This window comes from Grammomys surdaster, unplaced genomic scaffold, assembly GCF_004785775.1.
Source record: "Grammomys surdaster isolate TR1022 unplaced genomic scaffold, NIH_TR_1.0 931, whole genome shotgun sequence".
Classification (NCBI taxonomy): domain Eukaryota; kingdom Metazoa; phylum Chordata; class Mammalia; order Rodentia; family Muridae; genus Grammomys; species Grammomys surdaster.
This window is the reverse complement of record NW_021605350.1, coordinates 333019-338662: the sequence shown is the minus strand read 5'-3', so window position 1 is coordinate 338662 and position 5644 is coordinate 333019.

Sequence of the window (5644 nt, the reverse complement as noted above, 5' to 3'; positions counted from 1 at the left end):
CCAGCCAAAAGGCGTTTTCTTACTTCCTTAATAGTATCCATCTTTTTTCTGACTTTCCTTTTCCTTTTCTGACTCTTTTATTTGTATTCCTTTAGCATAATTTGTTATCTTTATGTACATATGCATCTCTCTCTGTCTCTGTCTCTGTCTGTCTTTGTCTGTCTCTCTGTCTCTCTGTCTCTCTCTCTCTCTCTCTCTCTCTGTGTGTATACATGTAGATGATTATTTGCAATACCATTTTTTTGAAGTTCAGAAGACAATTAGGAGTTGATTCTGTTCTTGCCAAGTGGCTTCTGGGGTCTCAGGTCTGACACTAGGCTTTGGGACAAGTGCCTTTGTTCTTTGTGCAATGTTGCTGTTTCTTAAAATTTTTTATTACTGTGCACTCATTTTACACAATTTCATAACAGAATATCTTTCAAGTATATCATATATTTTGACCATATCCACTAACTTTTCCTATTTCCATTTTCCTTTCCTTTTGTTATAGTGGGACTATCATTGACCTACCAGCAACATAAATATCGATACAGAGGCTTTTTTATATTTTGAAGCTTAGGCCTTTATCTGCACAGTCACCCAACTACTCTAACTTGACTAGTCCTGGCACTAATTCTTTCTACATGGCCAGCTCTAACTTTGTGCTTGGCTTTGGTTCATCTGTTTCATTAGCTGAATTCATTAGCTGAATCTACCATATGTCTCTTCTTCCAGCATCCCTTTCTCTGTCTGGAAGTTCCATCTTTTACTTCCTATTGGGTTATTATTTTTTAGATCTTTGTTATAGTCAATTAGATACAGTTTTATATTCCATATATAGGTAAGGAAGAATGAATATTACAGATTAGAAAATCCAGTGACAGGCCATAGAAATGACAATACAAGTATCCTGCTAGCAGCATTTAGCTCTCTGCCTGTACATAATTAACAGCTGAACATACAGAGACACACCTTCACACTCCCTACCCCAACTTCTTATTTTTTCTTTCTAGTTCTCTCTCTCTGTCTCTCTCTCTGTCTCTGTCTCTCTCTCTCTCTCTTTCTCTCAGAGCTCTGTCTCTCTCTTTCTCATTCTCTTGTCTCCTCTTTCTATCTTAAACACATATATACACGTGCATACATATATACACATACATATACATGTACACATGTATACACAAATAAACACCACATAAACATATGCATATACACACATGTATACAATATACACATGGACACTTACAGAGATTCACACATATATGTACATACCCACACGAACTTTACATATAATTAGGATCCAAAAAGGAGAGAAAATATGATATCTTTTGCCCTTTTTTTTCTGGGACTACATATGACTTTGAAACCTTTTTATCTGGTTTTGACTGTGGAGACTAAGATACTAGATACTCCCCGTGGACAAATGTTCTGTCTTCAGAATATCTTGTTCTAGCATTCTATTATTTTGTAGTAGAGTAAGAGATGACTGTGTTTATTCATAGTCATCTGTTTTTCCTGCTTATGTCTTTCATCATCTTAGCTCTTGAGGACGTTTATCGATATGGGGTGAAGGCTCCTCAGTAATGTAAATTATTCTTGAAACTAAGAGGAAGCCATATATTTTAACTCTTGAATAAGATCCAGTTGCTTTGCCTTCTTGCTAAGGATCAAAATGTGAAAAGCACTGTTGCTTGAAAACTTTGATATTGTTGAGATTTGAAAGTATTCCAAAACCTCTTGAATTCTTTACAATAGAGGATCTATAGAGCACTGTGTGTATGTGTGTGTGTGTGTGTGTGTGTGTGTGTGTGAGAGAGAGAGAGAGAGAGAGAGAGAGAAAGAGAGAGAGCGAGAGAGAGAGCATGAAAGCAAGAGATGATAGATAGATAGATAGATAGATAGATAGATAGATAGATAGATAGATACAGAGACAGAGAAAGTGAGTACGAAGTTGGTTGAATAGGAAGGAGGAAAGAATCTGGTAGGAGTCATAGAAAGGGAAGTATTATCAAAATATGTTATATAAAGTTATTTTGAATAAAAATGGCATGAAAATTGAACAAGGCAGTCATAAAATCCCTTAGAGTATGTTTTAGTTGCTTTTTGAATGGTTTTGCCAACCCCAACTACCATTGTGATGAGAAAAGTTGTCCCTCTGATTATGAGCTTTACTGAGCTTCTTTGAATATTGAATCATTAGGCAAAGGCCCAGGATGCTGCTGAAGGCATCTTCAAATTCTGTGACCTGAAAAGGATTCTCTAGTCCAGTTCTAAGAGACAAGGTCAGCTACCCTCCTGCTATAGGTACTGATGCTCAGAGTACCAGATGAGACAGTGCAACAAAGCATTGTGAGCTTCTACAGTAGCCATGTTTGTTTTCCATGTCTTTGTGATATTGATCATTGGAATTATGGCATTTTAAATTTGTTCTTAACTATCACATTTTTCCTTTTATTTCCTAATAATTCAGAGTGATGCTTGTGACTATTGCCACAGGTGTCATATACGTCACACTGAGATGGTTTTTCTGTATGCCTGTAACTGTAATGTTTATGTATTTATTATTCCAGGGTCTACTGGAGATATTGTGCTAACCCAGTCTTCCAATTCCTTAGCTGTGTCTCAGGGACAAGTGGACACCATATCCTGCAAGTCCTGTGAGAGCATCACTGACACACTGTAAAATAACAGTATGCAGTGGTATCAACAGAACCCTGAACAGCCTTCCATAGTCCTGATTTATGAAGCATCCAGTGTAGATTCTTGTGTTTCTGTAACGTTCAGTGGTAGTTGGTCTTAGACAGATTTCACACTCACCATTAATCCTGTACAGGCCACAAATGCTGCAAGCTCTCACTCTTAGCAGGGTTAGGAGTTTCCTCCCACAGTTTTCTATATCTAAACCAGAACATTCTGCAAATTGCAGCTCAATGATATTCTAACTCTCATATGTTTCTTCCTCTCTAGACAACTCTTGAAAAGATCTGCAGGTTTGTTGAATAAAAGTGTACTGGCTAAATTTATGCAAACTTGATACACAATGGAGTCATCTGAGAGTAGTAAACACTGATTAAATGCCTTCAAAAAACTAGTATATAGACAGGCTTGTAAGAGCATTTTCTTCATTAGTAAATGATGTGGGGCCCTTTCTGTCTGAGTTGTTTCTCTGCCAAGACCTTGGGCACTAGCTCCACATCAAGTCCCAAAACAGCCAGAGAAAGCTACTCCCAGGTCCTCTAAAACACCCAGGATCATAGGTGATTAGGCCACAGCATCTGTCCCAACACTGAGAGTAACTGGGACTTTCTGCATCCAGTGATGCAGAAACCTCTGCCCAGTCAGTGGCATGGGTTCCTTCCTGTCTATGAAAATAGAAACTATAAAGAAATCATTTCATTCAGATTTTCCAGTTTCGTTGAGTATAGGCTTTTGTAGTTGGATCTAACAATTTTTTCCCTTGGTTTCTGTTGTTATGTCTTCCTTTTCATTTAAATTTTGTTAATTTCCATGCTCTCTCTGTGCTGTCTGTTTAGTCTGGCTAAGGGTTTATCTATCTTGTTGATTTTCTCAAAGAACCAGATCCTGGTTTTGTTGATTCTTTGTATAGCTCTTTTGTTTCTACTTGGTTGATTTCAGCCCTGAGTTTGATTATTTTGTGCCATCTACTCCTCTTGTGTGTATTTGCTTCTTTTTGTTCTAGAGTTTTCAGGTGTGCTGTCAAGCTGCTAGTGGATGCTCTCTCCAGTTTCTTTTTTGTAGGCACTCAGATCTGAGTTTTTCACTCAGCACTGCTTTCATTATGTTTCATAAGTTTGGGTATGTTGTGCCTTCATTTTCATAAAATTCTAAAAAGTCTTTAGTTCCTTTCTTTATTTCTTCTTTGTCCAAGTTATCACTGAGTAGAACATTGTTCAGATTCTATGTGTATATAGGTTTTCTGTTGTTTTTTATTGTTATTGAAGACCAACTTTATTCTGTGGTGATCTGGTAGGATGCATGTGATTATTACAGTCTTCTAGTATCTGTTGAGGCTTGTTTTGTCACATTTGTGGAGAAGGTACCATGAGATCCTGAGAAGAAGATATATACTTTTGTGTTAGGATGAAATGTTTTATAGATATCTGTTAAGTCAATTTGGTTCATAACTTCTCTTAGTTTTGATGTGTCTCATTTCAGTTTTTGTTTCCATGATCTGTCCATTGCTGAGAGTGGGATGTTGAAGTCCTCCACTATTATTTTGTGAGGTGCAATTTGTGCTTTGAGCTTTAGTAAAGTTTCATTTATGAATGTCAGTGCTCTTGCATTTGGAGCATAGATGTCCAGAATTGAGAGTTCATCTTGGTAGATTTTTCCTTTGACGAGTATGAAATGTCCTTCCTTATCTTTTTTGATAACTTTTGGTTTAAAATCAATTTTATTTGGTATTAGAATGGCTACTTCAGCTTGTTTCTTGGGACCATTTGCTTGGAAAATTGTTTTCCAGCTCTTTACTCTGAGGTAGTGTCTGTCTTTGTCACTGAGGTGTGCTTCCTGTATGCAGCAAAATGTTGGGTCCTTTTTACATATACAGTTTGTTATTCTATGTCTTTTTATTGGGGTATTGAGTCCACTGATGTTAAGAGATATTAAGGAAAAGTGATTGTTACTTCCTAACATTTTTGTTGTTAGAGGTAGAATTATGTTTGTGTGGCTGTCTTTGTTTTGGTTTGTTGGAAGATTACTTTCTTGCTTTTTCTAGAGTATTGTTTCCTTCCTTGTCCTGGAGTTTTCCATCTTTTTTTCTTTGTAGGACTGGATATGTAGAAAGATGTGTAAATTTAGTTTTGTCGTGGAATATATTGGTTTCTCCATCTATGGTAATTGAGAGTTTTGCTGGGTATAGTAGCCTGGGCTGGCATTTGTGTTCTCTTAGGGTCTGTATGACATCTGTCCAGGATCTTCTGGCTGTTACAGTATCTGGTGGGAAGTCTGGTGTATTTCTGATAGGTCTGCCTTTATATTTTACTTGGCCTTTTTCCCTTACTGCATTCAATATTCTTTCTCTGCTTTGTGCATTTGGTATTTTGATTATTATGTGACAGGAGGTATTTCTTTTTTGGTCTAGTCTATTTGGCATTTTGTAGGCTTATTGTAGGTTCGTAGGCATCTTGTTCTTTACGTTAGGGAAGTTTTCTTCTATAATTTTGTTGAAGATATTTACTTGTCTATCAATTTGAGAATCTTCCCTCTCTTCTATACCTATTATCCTTTTGTTTGTCTGGTCTTCTCATTGTGTCCTGAATTTCCTGGATGTTTTGGGTTAGGAGAATTTGTATCTTGTCAATGTTTTCTATGGTGTTTTCTGCATCTGAGATTCCCTTCTATATCTTGTATTCTGTTGATGATGCTATCGTTTGTGACTCCTGATTTTTTTCTAGGTTTTCTAACTCCAGGGATGTCTCTTTTTTTGGTATCTTTATTGTTTCTATTTCCATTTTTAGACCCTGGATGGTTTTGTTCAATTCCTTTATCTGTTTGTTTGTGTTTTCTTGTAATTCTTTAATGTATTTTTGTGTTTCCTGTATAAGAGCTTCTACCTGTTTACCTGTGTTCTCCTGTACTTCCCTTCCTTCCTTCCTTCCTTCTTTCTTTCTTTCTTTCTTTCTTTCTTTCTTTCTTTCTTTCTTTC